Here is a 12,179-nt window from a genome sequence, read left to right on the forward strand (position 1 = left end):
GCACTGTGTGTGATCAGAGGAATGTAGCAATAGGAGTGCATTGTTACAGTCAGCATGCTCAAAGGTTTTGGCTTGTCTACACCAAGCCAATGCTGACAGTAATCCTAGCTCTGCTCTGGGAGTTAGACATTTAACATCATAAGAGGGATGTCTCCTCTCTTCAGGCCATATTGCAGCTCAATGTCTTTTTAAGAATAAGAGCAGATCACCAAACTTGAGATAAGTGGTCTTTTAGCTTTCTGGTCATCTGCAACTTTCTGGAGCTGCAACTGCCAATAATTTATCAGCACCAGAGGAATGAAAAAAGTCTTTGAGTTCCACTGGAAAAGAGGATATGATCCTAGGCTTCAGAGCCTTAGGGCCTTTACCCAGGAGGGGGAATATCTAGATTTTAGTTTTTGCTCCAAGAAATGTTCATAAATATTCTTCCCTAACTGTTTCTTATAAAATGCAGAAATTGTCAAAGCAGAGCTCAAATTCCAGATGTTTTGCTAAGATCAACCAAGTTTCCTGACTATATTGCCTCCTTCTTAGGCAGATTGAGGAACATCATGGTTTTGCTATCTCAGCTGGTGCAGGTGTGAGATAGATGCTGAGATACTTCACATACACCTTCAGAAGAAAGCTGAAAGATTTGTTTCAGATTGTCATTTTGGACTTAGACATATCCAAGTTTGAGGCCTAAAATAATTGATTTCCTTTTTTTTTCTTCTTTTTTTATGTGTATTTGATTTGCTGCACATCAGCTGGATTTAGCCAATGTCACACAATATGGGTGAGATGTCAGAACAACAAAACTGGACAAACACAATCTCATGGCTGAAAGCTGAAGTCAACAAAACCTGTAGTAGCAATAAGGATTGGCTCACTTACGGAGCAGGTAACTGAAGAGTGTCCTCCAGTTCCAGAATGAAGAATAGAAGTTTTGTCAAAAAGTACATGTAGCCCAATGCTAAATTCCTGGATTGGAGCACAAGAACTGCAAGATGAATTCCCACGGCTCAGTGCTAAGATTAGTTTAAACTTTTATGGACAGTGCCCTGCAGCAAGTCTAAGACCTATATGCTTGTCTGAGAAGACACAACTTGCTTATTCTGCCTATGTCTGGAATTGTTTTTCTGGTCTCTCCTGGTTTTAACTGCACAGTTGTCAGCCTTTACTCTGGATGGGTATGAGTCAGCTTCAAACCATAAACAGTGTAGCCATGGTTAGTAAGCCTGAGCTGCTAAGCCTTTGCTGATAGCGTGGGCACAAGTTGTGCCTGCTTGGAACACAACCAAAGCAAGCTCACATCTGCTTGCAAAAAAAACTCCAAACCAACAAAAACCAAACATATCCTCTCTGTTCTTTTCCTGCTTCCTCCCCCCTTCCTCGTTCTGCCTTTCTGTTGCCCTCTCCCTTTTTCTCTCTGTCCCACCCACACACGTCCACAAGAGCACTCACAGAAACTCCACCTATCTAAGACCTCCACCCAGATAGTTCAAATTCCTGACTGGGATCTCACAGGGCACACGTTTGTTTAGAGTGGTAACCTGTGGCTGTGTTTTCATGAGGCCCGTTGTGCAGTTCCTTACAATGAACTTGAACAAACAGCAGTTGTTACATTCATCCCTTTCAACAGGGTTTTACTCAACCTATGAAGTGTTCATTTTTGCCTACTACAGCTGACTGAACCCAGAAAAGGGTAACATACATCATGGGGGGGGAAGGCACTGTGCTGAGTTCCAAACACTTTTTGGGGAGTTCCCCATTCAGAGGGGACAGACTCACCACAAGTTTCACTAAATCCAGTATGGCAGGATGTCAGTGTCCTGTTGCTCACAGCACATACTCTGATTGCAGAAATGTCAGTAACAGCCCTACTTTGTTGTTGACAGTAGCAGCTGATGATACATAAATTTTGAGTGACTTTTCATGTGCCTACAAGATCCAGGTTCCATGGGCTTTTCTCACGTGCAGGATAAGAAACAGGTTACTCTTTCCCTAAATTTCCTTTTAATCTCTCTTTTCTTCCACTAGCTAGGCACTAATTGTGTTGTACATCATCTTCTGCCATTTTTCTGGCACAAGCAACATGCTGGCACAAGTCAGTGGAAATTCAACATTCATTAAGGTTAGACTGTATTGCCTCTCTTTTTTTTTTTCCCTAGGATGATTGCTTTCAAGAAAGAGACTAGCAGTTTTACAACAGGAAGCCCTCCATTTTAGACAACTAAGCTACATAAGCTGCGTCTTGGCTATCATTGCCTTGATGCCTGGGATTGAGTTTTTCTGAGATCTGGGTATTTTTACCAGTAGGTTTTGAAAGGCATCAACAATCTTAGTCACCTACACACTCACATGAAGACTATATTCTCAAAGAAGCAGTACTTTTTGACAGAACAACTATGACAAATGCTGAGAAGTAAAAGGATCATCTCAGAACACATACCTTTCTCTTTTTAAAATGCATAATCCTTACAGGACATTACTGATGGGTGAATATTAGAGCTGGTCTGCCTTCTGGCTTGAAAGCTTGTTTCTCAGGCAAAGCTGTCTTCTGGCAAATTAAAGGAAGCTGAGTTTCTCAGGATCCCATTTCCCCCTGCACAGGAGAAACTGATATAAGAGAAAGCAAGCTTGCTTATTTCTGTGAATTCTTCCTCTATGTATATGTGTGTGTGTGTGTTTGTGTGTAATATTTTTATCCTAGTGGTAAAACCCAAACAGATTAGGTGCAGACCGCAGCATTTTCTTTCCTTGTATTATCTATGTCTCAATGAAACATCAGGAAGCTAAATAAAGATGGCTCTCACTCTGTCACTTATTCCTGCTACCTGCTGGATGTGACAGGTCCTGCAGGTTCATCCACACACTGTGTACCTTGGTTAAATGTGAAAGAAATATTATTGTCACTGTTCTAGTTGGAAGATACTTACATAGGTACACTATTACAGCATAGTCATAATCTTTAACAAATACATCTTCCATAAATCCATTGCAGTCAGGCTCTGGTATTCCCATTTAAGAAAATGGAACAGAGAAAGAAAGTGCAAATGACTTGCCCAACATTACATATATCCATGGTAATATGCAAAATGACATTTTTTCCCTGGCAGAGCAAGGCTTGATTTGTTTCACAAGCCAAAATAGTGCACTAATTTGCTTAATAAGCCCCAAACAGTGCCTTAACTGTTTCATCTCTAGATTAGTACCTTGTTATGGTGGAATTAATTACCATATAGTACCTAAAACAAATACAGATTTCTTTAATCTGCCAAGTATATGTAAAAATTTCACAGTGTTTGGGCTAAATGGGACACTCAGGATTAGCAGATGGAGTGCAAAATAGGTTTTGGGGCTTGGAAAAGTCAGCCAAAAAACCCAGTAAGTTCCACATGATTTTACCTGCTGGAGAACATGAGAATGCCATTCCTTTATCTTCTGCAAGTTAATTTCCTGTTCCCGCTTGACTCCTAAACCTTCGCAACCTGCACTCTAGGGCTATGCTATCCTATGAGGAGGGAGAATCCAATTAATTATGTCCTACCTCGCATTCAGCTTTCAGCAAGCAATTACTAGACAAAACCTGGTTGAGGCCCTTGTTTGATTTAGGAGGGTTGTGTGTCTTGGCATTCATCAGGATTTACTGATGTTGATAAATTGCTCTTCTCTGTCATGGCTCTAAATAGATATATCAGGTTTGTCCAAGGCTTCTTGCTGAGCCTTGATCTAAATGGTTTTTCATCTAAGCGTATGGAGCAGTTATTCTTTTATCTGGAACTGATATATGGAGGTCAGAAGTAATGAAACTGGCATTTGTCTAATTATGAATTCCATTATTATTTTCTATCCTCAAGCAGCTAGGGGTAAATCCATATGAGTCTGCTTCAGTAAAGTTCTCCTGACCTGGCATAGTGAGATAAATTTAAAGTAGCATGAGCCAAGTATGTCTTAGGATATCTCTATGTGCAATACCTAAGAGAGCCTAGGTTGCAATCTGGAGACATGCTGTTGTTAGCTCGAGTGCAACTAAGTTGAAAGTGGTGGGTCAGGAGTATATTCTCTATGAAATAGAGTCTGGGATGCTGCCTCCTGCCCCCTGTCCAGCACCTGTTTTTGTTAGCTTCCCTTTGAAGAGTGGCTGGATAAATAACATGCAGACAGATGAACAGGGGAGTATACATAGAGCTACCTGGTAGTACAGCATGAACTGATTGTACTGTCTGGTTTAGTTAAATTTCAAGATAATTCACGGGATGCTCAAAGCCCGGGGACATTTCTGCTATATTTTAAGCCAGAGAAAAACCAAATAAAGAGGGGAAAGAAATAATAGAATATTTTATTTTTACTTCCTCTCAGCCTTCTATGTTCTTAACCAGGAGCCTTGTAAAGTACTTTCACTTGTTTTCCAGATTAGTATTTGAGATCATAGCCACAATGGGCAGAAGTTTGCTCTTTCTAACACACATACTGAACTGAAATTGCTTGGGTTTTTCCTCCTAAATTTGTTCTAAGTTCTTGTGAGTCACTGTATTACTTGACAGCTGAATTTAATGCATCTGATTGTGAAGTTCCCTATCCTCTAATCTTCAAAGATCATTTACTGACAAATACCATGTAACGTCTGTAATAGAACTGCTGCACATTTATGTTAAATAGCTCTGAGTTTTGTTTGTTAATGCCAGGTGATTCAAGCTAGATTCTTTTTTGATATAACCAAATATAAAATCTAATCTGTTTTGACTGCTTCCATCCCATGGAATGTTCAAGTTTGTGCTAGTTTTACACCCAAAAGCTACAGAAAGGGCCTTCATGAATTTCGAATTCCGATGAACTACCTTGTACAATTACACTTGTACTCCAACTGTCTTTTTGAACTAATGGGTTTTTAAATGCTCATCACAATCATGAGAGTATTCCTCATGGATGTAGCTGTGTGTTTATAAAAAAGAAATCTGTTTTTTCACACATAGTACTTGCTATCCATTTTTTCCTACCCAACTGTTTTAAAAGTTTTATGTCCAATTAATAATCAGAAAGGATGAGTAAAGTTACCCAACAGAAGTGAAAACCAGAGAATAGTGAGCTTATAATATTGTGGAAAAACCCAGACACAGTTCTGATAAAAAAAAAAAATATTTTAAAATACCTCTGCAAATATTACACCCTGAATACTGTCGTGAATATTGCTGAAATATCCACAAGGATAAGAAGGGCTTAAGCTGATGAAAAGTGATTACCTGAAAAATGTCATGACTGTACAGCTCAATAGTCCATGAGCAACTTTCCTGCTGCGGAAATTCCTATTCCTGAAATGGAGGTGGTACTGTTTCCTTCCATCACCGCACACCACTTGCTGGGGAAATTCACCTCCACCTCACCAGACTTTGCTTCAGCGGAGCTTGTAGAAGTCAGGCAATCTTTTGGCACTGAGTATCTGTACATCACCTTAAGCTTTCTTATGTCAAAATGTCAGTAGCACTCGATGCTTTTATGCTGCTTAATATTGGTATTATTGTTCTTTTATATGTCAGCCTGAAGATATAATAATATCATAAAGTGGTCCAGATGTCAAGGTATGTCATTACGATATAATAGTGGGTATGGTTTTCTCTACTCTCCTTAGACTTACAGAAAAAATTGACATATTTCTTCAGAAATCATTTATTACTTTACACATCTGATTAATAACAAATCAAGACATACATTTAGAGAAAAGGTCTGTTGGACCTAAAGATTAAATAACCAAATAAAAGCAAATGCTTAATTGCATTATTTACTGTTAGAATAATATTTCCAGTAGTAAATTTTTGTGTGGACGATCAGAGGGAAAGCCATTCCTGGCTTGAAGGAAGACATATTAAATTTCTAATCTTTATTGACTACTCAACGAAAAATATAGGAAAGCAAGATTAATCAGGATGATTCAGTGTGAAGAAAGCAATTGTGTCCTTTTTTTATGGCCATGCAAATTTAAGCAAACCATAAAGTTTTAGGCAATTATGTGTAGGTTTATTAGAACAGAATTTTTGCAGTTTGTGACAACTGGGTAATTATCTTTAGTAGATAACCTTGTATGAACATACACCAGCCTGTATGCACTATGTAATATAGAGGTCCCCAGAAACTATCATATTCTGTACAAAATCTAATATATAATTTAAGATAGATATTCAGACCAGCACCTCATTTTGAGCAAGCATTGTCTTTTGTGCTTAATATGTACAAGAGTATTGAGGTATAATACTAATTATTATCTAGCAAGAGAATCTCACTACTATTAATTATCAGTAAAGTAAAATTTAAGTCACATAATTATCTTGAAGAATATCGGCAATAAGAACGTGCCACACTTTATTATATCAAAGGCCTCAGTAACCAGTGTCGTGTCTCCAGAAGTGTTAATGGGTAGCAGAGAGACTCCAAAGCCTCATTAGCACTAAAATGGGTGCAATAGTTTGTTTCAGAAACAACTGGTTAAAGCACTGCAGCAGTTTGATTCATTTCCTTTTAACAGTAGTTATCTGCAGTGGCTACTTCTGAGATAACTGTCTGGTCTCCCTATGCAAAACTAGTCACTGGAAGGACCATAAATATTAATTTCTGATTTGCAGCCTTAAAATGTCTGCTTCTCTTCAGGGACTCTAGGGGCAACCTGCAGTGACTATCTTAGACAGAGACATTTATATAACTCCCTCCACAGGACCATATATTTTAAAACAGTCAAATGTCTATACATGCAGGTAGGACAGGAAAGCCAGGGGCACTACATTCATCTTCTCTGCAAACAAATGCAAGTGAGGAGCCTTAGGTAAAACAACTTCATTCACAGTCATTCATCTGGTCATGTAAACCATAGCCAAAACCAACAGAGCTCACAATATTTGAGACTAAGAGAATTCACCAAGGAGCTTGTTGTTGTCTGGCAAACACTGGTGATGAAACGGAAGGATTAACAAGAGTGATCTGTACATAGAGTGAGGATTTTAAATGAGAAAATTTTGACAAGCTGAGAAAACTATATAGTGAGGCAGGCTGGACTGAAGTGCTTAGGGAAGGGAATGCTTGAACTGGATTGTTCTAAAGTCAAAAGTGCAAGAAATAGTATGGATTTTTAATCCAAAAGCTGGCATGAAAGGGCTCAGAATCAAGGTGGACAATTAACAACATCAAAAGTATATCAGAAATAAATAGACACCCTTAGTGAAATACAGAAAGAGACCAAAGATTTTCCTGGAGGGCAAAAAGAGTAGACTAAATTTAAAATTGCTGAAAGTTAAGATGAATTAGATCTTGTACAGGCAATTAAAATAGTAGATTTTAAATATACCCATATAAACAAAACAAGAACCAGAAAAGAAGAAGGCAGATCTTACATAGCAAAGCTGACCTTACTTGCTTTTTTGCCAGCATGTCTTGGATAAATAGGACAAAATGCGTTTTGTGTTAACTGGAAATAGATTATATGATAACAACATGATTTTTTTAAAGACAAAAATATTTTCTTTTGTTATCATTCCCTTGCAAAGCCATAGCTTTAATCCACATGGATGTTGCTTAGTCCCTTTCTATTCCACACAGAGAATCATCAGTTTATGAAGAAGAGGTTGCATATAAGAACTGAAAAGAGGATAGCTAGAACATAGATGACGGGAATTTGTGCTGAAAATAGTCCTAATACTGGAGGGAAGTATGTAGCAAATTTCCCCCAGGACCAGTTTTGGTCTACCTCAATATCTAATTTAATATTTTCATGTAGTATATATTGTCATGCGAAAATGTGCATATCCTAATGAAATCTGATGATGATGCAAAATTGAGAGGCAACATTTACATAGAAAATGATTTGAATATTGACAATATAAAATAGAATCACAGGATATAGAAGAGAATTGGAGAAGAGTTAGAAGATGGAATCACATTTAACAATTTCAAGTACAAAGCAATGGACAAATACAAGACAAAGTACAGGAATGTCTGCTATTACATGGGTGTTCATCAGATGACCACAGAACTATGTGGTGCATAAATGATATTACCATGAAAGAGGCAAATGTGATTCCAGGAAGTGTCTGTACCATACAGCAAAGCTCTGCCTGGACATTTTGGATGGACAACCATTCTTTGGTGTAGTTCTGGCAATCATTTGTCCTAGAGGTCATTCCCTGCAGACAGAGATGGCTTCTAGTTGCCAGGTTTTGCTTCCGTGGGCCTTCACTTTCCTCCAACACTAGCCTGGGAGGTTCAGAACACCCTTAAAGTCCACTGAGCTGAACCCAAGGCCCAGAATAATCAATATGTCTTTCACAATCATGCTATAAAATCAGTGCTCTGGTGGGGTCTGTTCAGCATAATCCTTACATACCCTTCAAACTGAAACCTCCTCCCACCACACACACAGTGTACACACACACAGAGTTGTGCTGCTGCTGATGTTTTAGACTCACAGTGTCACCGTGCTGTCCTCAAGGAGACCCAACTCAGATACTGTGCAGTGTGTACACGAGCACTCTGTGCTTGAGAAGGTTTCGTTTTGGACTGTGTGGATGCTCTGCATCAGTGGAACTGGAGGTCATCTGGAAGCATGCCTGCAGACACAAGCATGGACATGAGATGCCTGTGGACATTCAGGATCAGCATCTATTACCTTGCTACAATCTAGACAGTGACTGGAACACACTAGTTCCTTTCCTGATCTTTGTGATGCAAAGTCTCAAAGCAGCTCTTGCAGCTACCATGGGGATACAGTCCTTTTTCCTTTGGCTATCTTAGGAAAGTGGGACAGTTGCTAAAATATCAAGTAAACAATTTGTTGCCTCTTTACCAATCTAAGGGAATATCTTGCTAAATAAGAGAGGTGTGGGACCACTGTCTTTTAGCTAGTTACTGTGGTACTTAAGTCAAAAGAAAGAGATAAATTACTAATTCCAAATGTAAAGCACAGTTGTAAAGGTTTATAGAAACAAAGAAAAACTGGATAAGATTCTGGTACCGATATAAGAAAAAATCTCTACAATCTGTTTTGTAGACACACTAGGTCTTGTAGACATACCTGTACTCTGGTAAACACACAGGGCCAGGAAGTGAGCTTTCACACCAGACCCCATGGTAGTCCTATTAAAAATTTTGAGGAAACTAAGCAACTCTGGCATGATAGGGAAGTGCCTGCATGGATATGTAATTGTTTGTCAGCTTACCCCTGACTCTGCATTTGACCACTCTATCTTATTCTCTGCAAGATGAAAGCCCAGATGCAGTTTTGGAAGTAGTTCAATCCAGAAATCTAATCTAGCAGTCAGTTAGAAAGAGACTATCAGGTTCAACTCCCAGCAAAGTCTTCTAATAGGCTTCGTACCCTTTTGCTTCCCAGAGAACACAGTACAAACCCTCCAGTTTCATACTCCAATGGTATGACAGTGATAGGCTGCCATGTAGTCCTGAAGTTATTTCAGAGACTCTGTGACTAAAAAAAAAAAAAACCACAAGATAATAATTATGTCATAGGATCTTGTGGGCAATATGTAAGATACAGAAGAGACTCAATGCCAAGCAGTCTGTAGGTGTACATGACTGATTTCTCATGAAGGGACTGGACCAAAGCAGTGGGGACTTCTGTTAATCCGTCCTATCTGTCCTCAAGGTCAAGCATTGGTCCCAGTCCTCCCTTTTTTCACCAGCATAGATGTACCCCTCTCTTCACTGATTCTATCTCTTTGTCTGCCCTTCTAACCTGTTGTATCCCACAGTGTAAACCACCTACTAGTACACCATCCTAACTCCTATAGCTAATACTGTTTCTTTAGAGGTTTCCAGGGAATTCGTTCAGATTCAGACATCCTACCCAAAAATTACTTAGTTATATGAGAGATAGTTTTCCTCCTGCTGATTTAGGAATAGACTCACCTTTTCAAGGAAGGAAATGTCACACTGCCAGATCAGGTGTCATCCGTACTTGGCTGACTTTGACTTTGCGTGGAGTAAAATATCTTCCTTTGTTGGGACTCTGTTGCATACATTTCAGTGTGAAGTGTCTCCATCTACTGAGCTTCTATTTTATATCAACCTGTAAATAAGATAATGTACTGCTTACAAACATTTACTTGAGTTTAATACACCCCACTTATTATAAATTCTTGACTGACACAGGAAAATGATATTATCTGCCATTTAGGATGAAAATGAGTTTGAGGTTCTTTTTTATGAGAGGATACAAAAAAGTTTGGCTTGGGTAGCTTAGCAAAATGAGAAAAACTGTAGCATAATTCAGGTTAGAAGGGATCTTTGGAGGTCGCTCAGTTCAATGTCCTTCTCAAACAGGCAGACTAAATTCAAAGTCAGATTGGGTTGATCAGGTTTTTATCCACTTGAAGTGAAAGTACCTCCAGGAAATGAGATTCCACAGCCACTCTGGGTAACCTGGTCTGGCACTTGACCATTCTCCTGTAGATTGTGTTTTTTTCTCTTTTTATCCAGTCAGATTTTCTTTGTAGCTATTTGTGCCTCTTGCTTCTCATCTTTATTTCTGACTGTGAAGAAGACTGTCTTCTTTATAAGCCCCTAGTAATCCCCTAAGACTTTTTTTCTGGCTTAACAAACCCACATATCTCAATCTGTCCTCATATATCATGTGCTCCATGTTGAACTTGAAGATACAGTATGTCTCTTTCTGTCCTCTGTTTTGATTTTTGTAGAATCAGTTTTAGCATTTTTGGCTAGGAGAAAATTGTCTAGTGCTATCTTAATCAGTTTCTGTCTGCAGTGACCTCATCAGTGTGGACAGGAGAGGTCTGAAGATTTAGGGAACATTTGTGAAATCATTACTTGAATCAAGAATTAATTCTAACCAAATACATGTAAAAGTTGCCCAATCTGTGGCATTCAGAGATAAATTTAAAACAATATTTATGGCTTGTAGGAAATGTACATCACCAAAAAGAAAAAAAAAAAGGAGAACTGCAATGTCTCAGTACACTCCTAGAAGCTGATGCCTTACAGGAAGCCTTCATCTTTAGCAGTGCTGTACACATAAGCCTGAAGAGAAAAGATTGTAGTATTTCCTTCTATCCTCTTGCAGAAATGAAGTGCTTTATTCTGTTTACTCGTAGGATCACTTCATTTTTTCACTGGTAATTATGAAAGGAAAAGAGATAAATGAAGCTGACACGGGTCTCTAAGACCGTGTATTATACCTGGGGTCCAGAATGAGCCATGGGCAGACCATCATTAGGCAGATTGTGAGGAAGAAGATACTGCATTTCCTGCATTAATTCTATACTTCGGAAAAAAAGTATGTGAAATTGAGACCTAGTGATTAAAATTCAAAATCTCTTTCTGAAGTGGAGAGATACAGACAGAAAGAGTTCACTGGGATGAATTTCTAGCTCTTGGCTATTGCTATCCTCCTTTTTCGAGAAGCTCAACCTTTGCTAAGCAAAGCCTTAATGCGGTGCTCTGTGTTATTGTGTTGAAGATCCTCTAGCAGCACATTTGGTTTGACATTAAAAGGAAAATAATTCAGCTAGGGAGCTGTAGAAAGCTTCTGCCTGCTCTAAAATTGCAGCTATGCTTACTGTGTTCTCTTGATATTAGTGATCAGATCATACTCTGCTTTTGTTTACAAATAATTTCCTTTTGAACTAAAGCATTGGTGCTTCTAATATTTTTGGCAGATATGTCTCTTTTTCATGCCTAAGCTGATCAACTGGAAATTAACCCTGGTGGGCAGGTTCTCTAAGGTGATCAGCATAAAGGACTCTTGTTAGCAGCATGAATTTCAGGAGCATTTTTCATTCATATAAAACTGTTAATACAGACCAGATTGTACAGTTAGGTTCTATGATTTTTAGGAACTAAGACATTGTTGGTAGGAAAAAAAGCATTTCTCTTTCTTTTCAAGAAAAAAGAATACTGTTGGATTGTTTTGAATATATATCATTTAACTACCTTGTTAGCTTCTTTTGACTCCCACCATGAATACTTTTCTACCTAGAGAAAAAATGGATAGTATTATTTTAAAGCAAATACGTGCTCTGCATTGGGAAGAGGAAGATTAATTACACAACAGAACCTCAGTATTTAAAAACCTGTGACCCAAACTTCTCCCTCTAACAAACCACTTCTTGTGCTATTATCTTCCACCTTTGTACTGATTTGCATTTAGCTGCAAATCCTTGATGTCACCTAGTTGATTCAGACAA

The 12,179-nt window shown here is 38.5% G+C and overlaps 1 long non-coding RNA gene across 1 annotated transcript; it reads right to left on the reverse strand.

Moving 5' to 3' along the window:
- Window positions 1–2,475: 2,475 nt before the first annotated feature.
- On the reverse strand, window positions 2,476–9,962 carry LOC108503094. Its single transcript, XR_001876724.1, has 3 exons — window positions 9,886–9,962; window positions 3,388–3,493; window positions 2,476–2,584 (listed from the first exon to the last, which is right to left on the reverse strand). It is a non-coding gene; the product is annotated as an uncharacterized LOC108503094 (long non-coding RNA).
- Between the last annotated feature and the right edge of the window lie 2,217 nt (window positions 9,963–12,179).

This window comes from Lepidothrix coronata, unplaced genomic scaffold (genome assembly GCF_001604755.1).
Source record: "Lepidothrix coronata isolate B3197 unplaced genomic scaffold, Lepidothrix_coronata-1.0 Scaffold4, whole genome shotgun sequence".
Taxonomy (NCBI): Eukaryota; Metazoa; Chordata; class Aves; order Passeriformes; family Pipridae; genus Lepidothrix; species Lepidothrix coronata.